Genomic DNA, 14,517 nt, shown 5'->3' on the forward strand with positions numbered 1-14,517 from the left:
CTCTCCACCTGTTCCAAAGGAACAAATTAAGAGCCTGGGCGTATGGCTAGATCGCAACCTGAACCTCACTGGTCAAGGATGCAAGGTTGCTGGTGTCTGTTATGGCCTTCTTAGGCGGATACGTAAGATTCTTCCCCTGCTCCCATTTGAGGCCAGGCGGATGTTGGTTCAAGCCCTCATTTTGTCTCGGCTGGACTCACTGGCGTAATGGAAAGTGAGGGGGCCTCCCTGCACGGTACTTAGAGGGGCCCCCTCCGGGCTCAATCAAGATCTCTCCGGCCAGAGTGCAGTGCAAAGGGGATCACTTGGAGCTAGGGGCCCCCCGCACCGCAGAGGCTGCGGGGGCCTGTGTTACGCCCCTGGCTGGACTACGCAAATGCAGTTTACTTGGGTGCGCCACAGGGAACTATTAAGAGATTACAGATTGCCCAGAATTGCGCAGCCCGACTTTTGTTGAATATTTCAAATGTAAGTCTGCTAAGCTGGCGCTTGGTCGGCTGCACTGGCTTCCTGTTCAGGAAAGAATCAAGTTCAAGGCCATGTGCATCGTCCATACATCTATCTCTGGTAATGGTCCTTCCCTGATTCAGTCCATGGTGCAATTATATTGCACTAAGAGGACTTTAAGATCTAATAATGAGTGATTGCTTGCAGTCCCCAGGATCAAACGGGCACGGACTGGTGTCCGGCTGTTTTCTTATAACGCAGCCAAATTTTGGAACCAGCTCCCAGATTTCATTCGTCTTGAATCTGACCATCTTAGATTCAGGAAGCAGCTGAAGACTTTTCTCTTTCCGTGATCAGTGGTGTTTTGATTGGTGCTCACAAGAAGCGCTGGGATGCCCGTGTGGTAGTCATGCGCTATACAAGTGCGTATTCATTCATTCATTCATTCATTCCCAGATCACCCCAAAACTTTTCAGGAAGAAGCTGAGGTGAATGTACTTTTGGGGGAAAGTTTTGTGAAGATTTGTCAAACCACCCCAAAGTTACTGGCAAAACAAATCATGCTCTTTCTGTGGAAACTCTGACATATCTATAACTACACAGTAACAATCACACCTGTGTAATATAGACAGATGGATGGATGGATGGATGGATGGATGGATGGATGGATGGATGGATGGATGGATGGATGGATGGATGGATGGATACATAGACAGATGGATGGATGGATACATAGACAGATGGATGGGTGGATGGATTTTGAAATCAACGTTTGTAATTACGATGCTTGGCTTTGTAGTGGGGTCAACAGACTTTAACATTTGTCTGAATGAAGACTGCCATTCAGTGCTTAATTTGAGCCAGTGGTTTCCAGTGCTCGGCACCAGCACTTAATTGTGAACACCGGCACCTATGACAGTCTGCCACATGGTGGCACTGTTTGCCTAATTAGAAATAAACACAACCACAGTTGTTTATTAATTTAATGTACATTAAAAATCAGTAATGCCTCCTGCCCAAGCCTTTCTTCTAGCTTTGGGAGCTTGGAATAGCCTGAACTGTCGCACGTGTAGGAGTGTGATGGTTAGTAGTTTTGCTGGTACTGACATTGGCAGCGCTGGTGGGGGCAATGGGTGGGGCAAGCTGCAGTTTTCTCCTGAAGAGGGCCCTGACATTTATTTTATTACAAATTAAACACTGCTCCCGTTATGCCTGCAGCCATGCTCCCCACCTCTTAGAAATGCATATTCCAACACCCTTACAATACGACGTCAACGTTGTTTTTTTTTTTAGAGGTACAGTGAAGTAAACCAATTTGTCCTTGAAGCAACCAGAGTAGAAACATACTCTTTACGAGCCTTTTCGTATTTTGTAAACAATAACAAGTTATGGATCTGAAACATTAATCAGATAACAATGTGTTACTCTGGAAGGGAGGCTGTGACTGAAATCAGACACTCCTCCTCTTTGAAAAGCAAATGATGCAACCACATGAAAAAGTCACTGTGCCTGAGCTTCAATAGAGTGCTTCGCATTTTATGATCTATGGTCAGGGCCGGACTGGCCATAGTGGGCACCGGGCATTTTTCCCGGTAGGTCGCCAGGGTTGGTGCCGGTTTTGGGCCGCTGGGGGCCGATTTTGTTATAGGGCCGTTTTTGCAGCATGGCAGCAATATCGGCCACTGTAATGAAATCGGATGAAACCGGCCATGGCAAACTGCTCCCCCACTCCCCCAACCTCCTGGGAGGCTGGGCGAGCACTTTGCCAGGGCCGGTTTTGGGTCCCCGTCCAGCCCTGTCAATGGTAAGGAATCTATATAGGCCAACCTTCAGCTTCTTGGTGCTGAGGGTAACTAGAATATGTTGCCTCTTAAAGAAATAGGTGGATCTTTAATACATCTTGGAACTTTCAAAGGTTGGACTCAGCATGTGGATGGATTTTAGAGACATCGTTCTCCTGAGGAGTGGCACGTAAAGTTTATTGGACTATAGTGTTGCATGGTGGTGCTACAGATGAAGAATCTGTAGCCTGACTCGGATCACCGTAATTCTGTGACTTTGTGGCTGTGGCATTTTTTGGATGATAATGGATTTGCCGTATTTGCCACATAATCCATCATCTATTGTATAATCGGCATTTTTAACCCCAAAAAATGGTTTCTAACTACAACACGTCAAAAGTTACTAAAAACTCTGCAACACTTGTTGCTACTCAGTGGAGGCTTCTTTGCAAAAGTTGATTAGTCACCATTCTGTTGTTTATTGCTGAATGTGGGTGTTAAACTGGTACTAATGAAGTGCAACCTTTCCAAAGACAGTGTTAGCCTGTGAAATAATGACAAACTAAGGAAGTAATGATGTCATAAAATGTGCTGCATTAAGCTGCGTAATTTATCTTTTCATGCTGCATAATTTAGTGAACACTTCCAGATAATAGGGTCTTCCTCTGCCACATAATTCGAGTAGACCTGCCTACAGCCACATTGTTCTTACTCAACCAGTGCCAGCAATGCAGATAGTTCAATGTCTTGAACCTGGTTCCACCAGGTGACTGAACATTTACATATCACTGGTAACACAGAGAGCTCAGGCTGGCCTCAGTGGCTTTCCTAATTCTTTCTCAATAAAACAGCATATTTCACAAACCTTATCCACTAAATGACACATCGAGACATACTCTCAATTAACACCTGGTTCTGTCTTGTAAGGTATGGCGGCAATGAAAGGCTCCGCTGAAGGGCGGCATTGACTTTTCTGTACCCTTCTGCTTCCTAATATCAGACAGTATTTTAAGAATGGTAGAGATCTAACAATAAATTACAGTATTAGAAATCAGATTTCAAATAACCACAGCATTTAACAAGGTTCCCGTCCATTCCTTGGATTTCTTACCTGAATCGATGAAGTGAAGGTTCCTGTTCTAGGAAATGAGAATGTTGTGTCTACTTAGCCCTTACTTGGGGCATGACTTCTTGTAGGAATCTACCATCATATCTGACCTTAATCCACATCATATCTACCATGAACCACATCATATCTGACCTTCACCCACATCATATCTGACTATAACCACATCATATCTGACCATCACCCACATCATATCTGACCTTCATCCACATCATATCTGACTACAACCCACATCATATCTGACCTTCACCCACATCATATCTGACCTTCAACCCATCATATCTGACCTTCAATCCATCATATCTGACCATCACCCACATCATATCTGACCATCACCCACATCATATCGGACCATCACCCACATCATATCTGACCTTCATCCACATCATATCTGACCATCACCCACATCATATCTGACCATCACCCACATCATATCTGACCTTCATCCACATCATATCTGATTACCACCCACATCATATCAGACCTTCAACCCATCATATCTGACCTTCAACCCATCATATCTGACCATCACCCACATCATATTTGACCATCACCCACATCATATCTGACCTTCATCCACATCATATCTGACCATCACCCACATCATATCCGACCTTCACCCACATCATATCTGACCATCACCCACATCATATCCGACCTTCACCCACATCATATCTGACCTTCAACCACATCATATCTGACCATCAACCACATCATATCTGACCATCACCCACATCATATCTGACCTTCATCCACATCATATCTGACCATCACCCACATCATATCCGACCTTCACCCACATCATATCTGACTATCACCCACATCATATCCGACCTTCACCCACATCATATCTGACCTTCACCCACATCATATCTACCATCAACCACATCATATCTGACCTTCGTCCACATCATATCTAACCTTCACCCACATCATATCTGACCGGCACCCACATCATATCTGTCCTTCACCCACATCATATCTGACCTTCATCCACATCATATCTGACCTTCACCCACATCATATTTGACCTTCACCCACATCACATCTGACCTTCATCCTCATTATATCTGAATTTGTGATGGTTCCAAGAGCAGGACTAGGTGAAGGGATGTTCGAAGGTGGCAATTTTTAATTTTCAACTTTCCTGAATGTTTATTTAAAACCCTGTCACTTTGCAAACGTTTTCCCTTCTCTATTGAAATAATCATTCGTTGTGCACAGAAAAACTTTGCAAAAAAGGGTAAAGCTGCAAAGAAACAACCTGTGTACATTTTCAAAGCCGGCTGGCAGAAGTTGCAGAGAACTGTATCCCTCCTGCCAGAGGAAAATGGTCTCACAGTGTGGAAAAATAAAGATTGCTGGATGAAGGGTGGACTGGGAAATGTGTAACCTTCACAATCTTTGAACTTTGCAAAACTTTGCCACCGAAGTATACCTGTAGCACCTCCAGTTTGGATTTGCCTTCACAAACCTGTTTCTCTTGTTGAATGGGAAAGGATTCCATTGACTGGAAGAGGGCAGCAATGTAGTGGTTTGGGGACACCGATACAGTCCTTTGGTAATCAGTCGATCGATGGCTCTTGCTTCAGATCTCCTGACTCCTTTGGAGATGCAGAACACCCTGCAGCTCGAGGTGCAATGTTTAACCCGAAGCGCCTTCTGCCAACAAGCCTCTAATCGCTGAGCTTGTGTACATGGCGGCCGGCTCAGTCAACCTTATCTCGTCCACTGTGTGCTTTGTGCAACAGTTATTTTGCAACTGGCGTCCGACTAGGAAAATTCTGCGACCTTTTACCTCAATATTCAACGAAAGCCTGCACCGCGAGCACGCGTCGCGAGCGAGTGTCGCTTACCAAGGATGTCCTTCGACCTCACTGAGGAGGTGGTTCCCACCTCTTGTGGTGCAATCTGAGGCCATTAATGTCTCTGAGGGTAGCTTACTCTGTCCCACGACTGTCTGCTTTACACCTACTTTGGTTCACAGACCTCACCATGCCCCTCCTCACAAATCACACACTCACTCACTGGATAACCAAGGGAAACAACCTTTACAACGCAACTTTTACAACGCACTACCATTACAACGAAACTTTTACAACGCAACATCCATTACATCGCATGCCATTACAACGCAACCATTACAACGCATGACACTACAACGCATACCACTACAACGCATGCCATTACAACGCATACATTACAACGCATAACATTACAATGCATAGTACCCTTACACTATCCAACACTTACCCTACTGTTGCACCCCCCTGGAGTTAGAATAGTTATTTCTACCCATACACTATCCAACACTTACCCTACTGTTGCGCCCCCCTGGAGTTAGAATAGTAATTTGTACCCCTACACTATCCAACACTTACCCTACTGTTGCACCCCCTGGAGTTAGAATAGTAATTTGTACCCCTACACTATCCAACACTTACCCTACTGTTGCACCCCCCTGGAGTTAGAATAGTACTTTTCACCCCTACTCTATCCAATACTTACCATACATGCAATGTAATGTTATGCATTGTAATGGTATGCGTTGTAAAGGTAGTATGCATTGTAATGGAATGCGTTGTAAAGGTAGTTTTTAAAAATTTGTTGTAATGGTATGTGTTGTAATGGAATGCGTTGTAATGGATGTTGCGTTGTAAAAAATGCGTTGTAAAGGTATGCGTTGTAAAAGTATGTGTTGTAACGTCATACATCCGATAACCAACCATTCCTTGCAGTCTCATCACTATCTCACCTCTTCTGGCCTCTCTCCACTTCCTAGTTTGACTCAGCGCTCATCACAGATCACAACTTTTGCTTCTGTGTGACCTCTGCTTACTGTCTCACTTTATCCAACTTCCTCTAGACATCTACTCATTCAATCTTGGGCTGGCATGAACTCTCACTAGTAATGTCCTTTTACTCTTGCTTAATCTCCCACGAGAAAAGAGAGGGAATGCCTCTAACAATCTCCTCTGAGCACAATTCTGACCCAATGAAAACAATATAAACAATTACTAATAACCCCTGGATTAGCCACTAGCTCTGGGTTACAGGGCAGCATGCTACTCACCAGAAAGCACTTTAGCGCCTCGTCGAGGTGTAGTAAGCGCTGTATAAATTCAATTACAATACATTACAATAACGTTCATGTGTTTTCAACAACTGTGCCAATATTTGGCAAAAATCTGAGTAACTGCGTATTAGACTGATTTACAATGAAGTGATTCTCCAATGCATGTTATTACCTAGTTACTAAAAGGATATTTTAATAACTACTTTAAAGGGGAAAAGAAACATAAAAATCTCTGGGGTGGCATTTCACTATTGCCTAACCTGCGGTATGTTCACTTCATCAGCATAGGACATTGTAGTGTCAGATAGGATTCCCATCTACGCCCATGCCCGAATTTCAGGAAACCCTCGGGGGCATATTATCAAGCAGGGCGTTAAAATTATCGCCGTTTTAGCAGCAGAAAACTGCCGCTAAAGTGGCAATAATGGGCTTGATAATATGCCTTGGAGAATTCCAATAGAAGCTTATGTTCACACCAGAACATGAGTTAATTCAACATTGCCTGCGTCTAAGGTTGAAACAAATAATTGGCAAAGGGGATTTTTACCAATTTTTTTCCTGAAGATACCTGTAGATTATTATGCATTGAATGCATCATCCATCCCTTCTCCTATTTGTGATCTCAAAATCCCTGTCTCAAACTCAAGCCAATATTTTATCTACAACTAAATTGGTCTCAGTGCTACTGTCGAATCAACACACCCATAACCTACTTCTCTGTACTGGGGTGAATGTATGACATTGTTCTGCATTCTGTTCATCAATTGTTCTTTTTTGCATTTGTCACCCCGAGTGGGATGGGTATGCTCAGATGTGAGTCCTGTGCTCTCTGTGCCACTGGATTCAAGCTATCCTGGCTGATGAGGGCTGAAACCCAGAAACCGGTCCTAGGATGCTTGTTTCGAGTCCAGGGAGGACCTGGCCTGGCAGTTCGGGCTGGACTATTGTTCCCATTGGGCACAGGGTCAAGACTGATTTGCATATGGCTGGGTCCAAACTGGAATGGCTTGGTGAGAAAATCCTCAGGCATTCCCTTTTCTTGGAACACCAGGTCCCCCACGTTCATGCTGGATATTCTACAATCCTTCCCCTTAAACTCTGGTTCGTCCAGTTTGAGCGGGTATTTCAGGATGGAGTTAATACTTGGTCTAATCAAAGCTCTTGGGCTTATCCTGTCGACAAGATGGCTGTAACTCTTCCCACAGGTTGTCCAGACAAGGCCCAGAAGAAGTGCTTTGCAGAGTCCTGGGCATCTGGGTGCATGTGAGGCAGGAAGAGCTCTGACCGGAAGAACTCTCTCAAGCAAAGTTCCCAATCCAAGATGGCGGCCATCGTTGAAAGCAGTGCAGTGGTGGTTTCTGCTTCTAGGGTTCAGGTGACAGCATCAGTGATATATAAATTGCACATACCTTGTTCCCGAGGCATCGCAACATTGTGAGGTTTCGCTGACGTCTTTGCACTCAGCTGTTGTGAACTCTCCGCCTGATTACAGCCTTGTGAACATGTTGAGGCTGCTGCGCGTCTTCCAGGGCCAGAGTTGCCAAGTGTTGCAGGCCCAGGCATCACTAGTTAGCCTTGACCTATTTTTCTTAGAATTCTGGGACTAGTAGTTTTATTTAACCAACTATAAAACCAGGACTACAAGTTGCACAAATTTAGGGAAAATAGGACCGGACTAACTAGTCCCGCAGAAATTGGCGCCTGTGCGGAACTCCTGGAAGTTGAACAGTGGACTGTTCTCGAACTTCAGTCCTTACAGATCCCGACTTAAATCTATTGGCTATACCAGCCCTCTGGAAGGATAGCAGCGGCTTTCTTTTGTCCATGTGATGTTCTTCATATTGCTATGACTGTTCCTTTACTTGAGATAAACTCTTTCCTTTGGGAGGCAGGAATCACCGGAAGCAGAGTCTTCCCACGTTGGTGTACTCGCTTCCCCAGGAACATGAAGACTGAGGATTTTTCACTCAACTTGTATCTAATTTTGTAGGTGGGCAGTTGTGATTAGCGGCACTTATCACTAAGTGTTCCAAGCGTGGAGCGAGGTGTAGAGCAGCACTGACTCCATTGGACCTGCCCGCAGTGCTTAATTTGTAAAAAAAAAAAATAAGTGTCATGGCACTCGTCAGGAGGCCACTGCAGCTTGCACCACATGTTGCCCCTCCTTTGCTGCCAATGACAGTAACAACACAACTACCAACCATCACACTCCTACAAATGTGACAGTTCAGACTATCCCAGGACCCCAAAGCTATCAGAATGGTTTGGACGGCAGGTAGCAGTCATTTTTAACCCGTTTACCGTGGCGGCAATTCCGCTGCGGTGCGGGCATTCCATTGCACGGGCGAGGCTGCGTCGGCCAACGGACATGCGCAGCACTGCCAAGGTAGTGCTCGCAACAGCCGTTGGCCGACGGCAGCACGCAAGGGGTTAATGTATTTTAAATTATTAACTAACTGTTGCTGTTTGTTGTTATCGCTAAATTAGCCAGACAGCGACACCTTGTGGCAGACTGTCACGAGTGCTGGTGTTGACAATTTAGTGGTGGTGCCGAGCACCGGAAACTACTGGCTCAAATTAAGCACTGCCCCCCAGTGACTGTCTACCTAGTTCTTCCTTCTTTGCTTGCGCTTTCTTTGTGTTTATTGTTGTTAGTGTTTCCTTTGAACAGAAGTGTAGTGCTAAACTGTCTCATTTTGCCCGGTTGGCTCCCAGTTCTTCCACTGCAAGTGCCGCGCCGGGATCCTATTCGACTCACTTAACCCCACAGTGAGACGCCCACACCTACCATACAGAACCCCAGTCTGGAACTAACCTCACTGAAGACCCCTGTGCTCACCCCTATCCTTACCACCTCACACTCAGGCCACCCCGTAATTTGCATGGTCAGCCAGGCACTGTTAGCACTGAGACTAGAACCCGCCTTTTTGCTGGTACGCCAAAGCCCTGCTACACATGCAACAAGCGCACACACAAAAAGTGTCTCATGAGTGCAATCTACCACCGTCAACCACAACTTTACCAGTGTGTCCCTACACATGGGGAAAGTGAAGGTTCTTCACCAGGAGGAAACATCTTCCCTGAACCCCACTGGGCACCACAGGACAGCGCCCGGCTCCTCCCTGCGACATTTCGCCTCAAATATAAAGGTGGAGCAAAATTCCAATTTTTGTGCAAACTCCTGTGTGCACCAAGTTGGGAATTCTGAGCACTGCATCATTCTCGACGTAGGATAATTACTAGATGACCAAATATTGCTCCCTCAGCCACATCCAGGGCACTCATAACTTTTCCTGCATTTTGCTCATCTCTGCTTAGTGAACGCCGTGGGCATGGATTAAAACCATTACTTGCACACCACACAGTTGTCCTGTTGCAATGCTTGTTTTTATGCGTTTTGCATGATCTGACACAGCAGCTACATTTGCATTATAGACAGTTACTGCATTTCCAGTCATTATAGCTGTTACACAATGTGGTTGAGGTTGAGGTGATGCAATTGTCGCTTCCATGGCCCTTTCTTGCAGGTGTTGACAAGTTCCTTCCCTCTTCTGCTGACTTTGTTTCTGCCTCCTTCCCAGGTTGGCCATCTTTTCCCAGCTTTTAAATCCGGTTTTTCAGCATTTCTGTATTCCCTCCCTTCTGGACTCGGGGTATGTGAAGTGTTTACGTTTTTTGCAAGTTTTCTGGATTCCTTCTAGGTCATCTTTAACAGTTAATATCGCATATATTGCTAAAATTGGTCCTGCAGGGAGCAGACTTTACCGCATCCGAAACGCTTCGATTACGAGTGCCTCCCAAAGTGGATGGCGTTGTTTGCATCGGATGAATTATTGTTATGTTATGTTTAGGGCTCCCAGTTTTATGGTATTTTTTTTCTTCACATTTCCGTCTGTATTTATCCATATTTCTTTTTTGCTAATTTTATCTGTATTTATCCATATTTATTTTGGGTTTTGTGGAAAAATTAAGCTGAAATGAGTATATTTCCACTTTTATTCAACCATTAAGTATGCACTCAGGCTTGAACGCCTGCATGATTTCAGTTATATGAACACCCGCAGAAGATAAATCAATGCACTTATATGAAAATATGCACTTTTCAATATCAACCTTGTGCATATCTACTGGTGTTAAAGCCGCTATACTAAAATTCCTTTCATTTTTAACCCCCACACCTATGAACTCACACAGCTATTGGCCTGGCAGTCATGGCAGATAGTATTTAGAATTACTCAAAAAGCAACCCCATTTCCATTTTTATCCACATTTAAAAATGAATACAGACAAGGAAATAAATGTTTTCGGTCTGTATTTATCTATAAAAAATCAGTAAAAACGGAAAACAGGGAGCCTTAGTTATGTTATAAGGATTTGCATAGCATAACTTATCACCCAAATGGTATCCAAGCGCTGAAGCCAGTGTGTATGTCAAATTACAATAGGCTGGGGTTTACTACTTAGCAGATGTTATAAGACAAAGAAAGGCCGTAGGGTTATAAGACAGTCGCACTAGTATTCATCCGTATTAGTTAGACCCAGACACTCAACTGTATGTGATTCTCCCGCCAACGAAATGTGCTAAGTACTTAGCAGATGTGACCAATAGATCCAATTATCAGTTTCACCATTGATCTACCAGCAAAGGTTTGTGGGCACCGAGAAACTTACACATTGTTGGGTTTCACATGCAGTTTGTAGATACTTTCCTACTCAGTGCTTGTAAACTTGCTTCCATTAACAGAAAATTTAAATCAGTTTTTAGGGTGCGGACAAAACACCCAAAAATTGATTGGTGTATGGGAGAAGGCTTTTCACAGGAGAACAAAGTTTTCCCTGTGGAGAAAAAAAAGAAGAAGGCACAAGGGCAAATGCACTTTTCTGTAGCATTGCCCCATTTTGAAATGTATATCTGTTACATTTTTCATCAAAGTCCAATAACACGCAGGGCCCTCATTGTGAATATTTAAAGTCAATAAAGGAGCCATTCTACAAGTGGCGGCTGGCATCTAAGGAAAGGAGGGGGCGGGTACGCGTGTGCAAAGAAATTTAAAAAGATCAAATTTAATGGGCGTGCACAAATAAAATAAAAATATATAAAAAACATTTACCTCACTACAGGACCTCTTCGCTCATGACCTCGTTGCAACTGCAGTGCAGCCCCAGTAACTCTCTTGACCAATCCTGGCACTGCTCAGAGCAGCGCCCTGATTGGAGGGAGTGGCCTCTTCTGTGCTCCACAGTGCACTGGGGGCTTGCACTTGCTCTAAGTGAGAGGTTTGAAAGTGCGCATGTCTGTGTGGCCCTCGCAAGAAGGCCGGCCAAATGGGCATGCGCACTTTGAAAAGTGCACATACAGCCCACCCTCCCTGCTGCTGCTCTTGCTAAGCACCGCCTCATCCTGACTCTCAGTTCAGGACAGGGGGCTGGAAAATAAAATGGTAATGAATTACCATTTTCCTTTTCATCTCGGGGCTTGGGGGCATTTAAGTGGGGCGACGCTCCAATGAAGGCGCCGCCCCTGCACCTTATGAGATCCACTTTCCAACTTTTTGCCAGTTGTATGGCTCGCCCAGAGTTTCTGATGGCCCCATGTTGCTAAGTGGAGTACTCTGTTGCACCCCAATAGGTTCACATTATAGAAATATCAGTAAATACATAAATAATGCTCAAACATACCATGAATATTTGTAAAGCGCACAGTCACCCGAGGGTACCTTTGTGCTGAATAACAGATGTTTATTTTTACCCAACTCAATGGTACACATTTTGTCAACCTCAGAAGGATGAAAGGCAGAGTGAAATCTCCAGGATTTGAACTTTTGTCCAAGAGGTCGTACACACAGGCTCCTACAGGGGACACACATAGTCCACTAAGCCACCAGACTCGGGAGCAGCATTGAGGCCCCTATGTACTTACACAATTTTCCATAGACACAAGGGGCCTCATTTATGAGAAGTGATGCATCGCTGCGTGAAAGCAGCGGTGCGTCACTTTTCAGTATGCCCTCCTTGTGACATGATTGATGCGTCATATTTACTGTATGATGCATCATGTCTCTAGGAGTTACAGATGCATCAGTATTTCTGACATATCTGTAGGCGCAAAAGTGACGCATTGCTAGAGTGTGTCACAAAAGTGACGCAACTCCAGCAATATGTCCTTTCACATGGGGCCAGCCCCATGTGAAAGGGCCTTCGTCAGTTGTATGCCTGCTGTGAGGCAGGCGTAAGAAATTGACGCATTTGTGTCCTAGAAGTGGCGCAGTGAAATCTCATAGATTTCACTGCGTCGCTTCTATGACCCTTCCTTGCGTCAATACGCCCCCCCCTGCATACATTATACCTGGCGCAGGTATAATGTGGCGCAGGGGTTTACAAAGTGACGCATCTATCTAGATACGTCACTTTGTAAATATGGTGCAACAAGGCACATTTTTTACTTGGCTGATGCGTCACAAAAAGTGACGCACCGGCGGCGTAAAAGTGACGCACCGGCGGTGTAAAAGTGAAGCACCGGCGGCGTAAAAGTGACGCACGGCCTCATAAATAAGACCCAGAATTATTAAACCCCTTTGGTACAACAGGATCTAAGTTCACCTACAACAGAATGTAGCGCCTGAAGATGGACAGTGTCCTGCCCAGGCGTTGCCCTGAGCAGCCACAAAGTCCTTGTTTAATGCGCAGCGCAAAGGAACAACAACATCCTGGTGGCTTGGGGCAAGTTAGCAAAACCAGCTTTTCTGCTCTGCATTTTCTCTTGTTGTTGGAGTTCTGCTGATGTGTTGAAATGCTCTCCGTGGCACAAACAGACCTGGGGAGGGCCTGGTTGCGATGCGGAAAAGGCCCCGCTCCACTGTCAACACCAGCCTGCGGGGGTTGTTCCCATGTGAGAAAAAGAACATTTGTTCCCTTTCTGGAGATGCAGATACAGACAAGATAAATGCACCGCTCTCCTTGGGAGCCTGGGCGCTTCTACTGAAAGTACACAAGGTCACAGGAGAGTCAGCGCAAAGAACGCAGACCCTGTTGTTTTTTTTAAACAGATAACTAGCTTTTCCGGCTCTGTTCAGCTATAATTAATTTTTTTATAATTTTATCCATATTTAGACACTTTTATATTTTTGTTTTGATACAAATAAAGTTGCTACCAGTAATTTTCCACAGTTGTTTATCCATTCTGAAGAGCACTAGCTAGTGGGTAAAGTCCACTAAAGTCCACTTGGTGACACAGGTGACTGAGTAGAGGGAATAATGCAGACATCAAGCTCCTGATCTTTCTACACGTGCCTAGAGGTCTTTCATTGGGTGTAAGAGGAGCTATATTTGGATGTACCTCAGGCTGCCCGCTGCATGCCCGCGTCTCCAATGCAGGGAGGGGTGTGCCTGATGGCCCTCTGGATGGATATGACCGCCACCTCGCGAAGAGCTGCCTTGAACCTCTTCTGAAAGGCTGCTAAACTTGGGTGATTTCAGATATTTGTGCAAAGCCGATCTAGAGTTGACCTCCTTGGATTTTAATGAATGTCCCTCCAAGGGTCTTTCGCATAAAGCTGGCTTCTACCATCAGATTTGCCTTTCTGGATCTCAAGTTGTGATTTGGTATTTAGAGAAAACACCTGTAAATATTCCAGGCCCTGACCTTGGTGGCATTTGAAGGCTGTGCAAATTATATAAAATTTTTTCTCTGAGTCTCTCACAGCGAATTGAGACCTCTGAGGGATGGTGCGACGTGTGTCCATTTTTGGATCTTAGGGAAAAGCCTAGAAAACTTGATTTTACACACTTGTACCTTCAGAATGTTATTTTTTGGGGCTTAGAATTAACAATGCTGCATTACTCAGTATGTCAGCGGTTAGAGCAGCTCCAACGCTTGCTGGATGCACGAGCAGGAGATTATCCGCCGGGGAACCTCTGATTCCAAGAACCTCAGTCTTGAAACTGACCAGGCAGATGTCTTTCTTCTTCATCCAGAAATTCACATGTTTCGGCCCAGCGGTCATATTTTTATTTTGGTCTTCAGATGTGCAAACGCTAATGTCGTTGAATGCTGGGCAAATAGATTTGGAACGGAACATCGTATTGCG

Source organism: Lissotriton helveticus, chromosome 11 (assembly GCF_964261635.1).
Source record: "Lissotriton helveticus chromosome 11, aLisHel1.1, whole genome shotgun sequence".
Classification (NCBI taxonomy): Eukaryota; Metazoa; Chordata; class Amphibia; order Caudata; family Salamandridae; genus Lissotriton; species Lissotriton helveticus.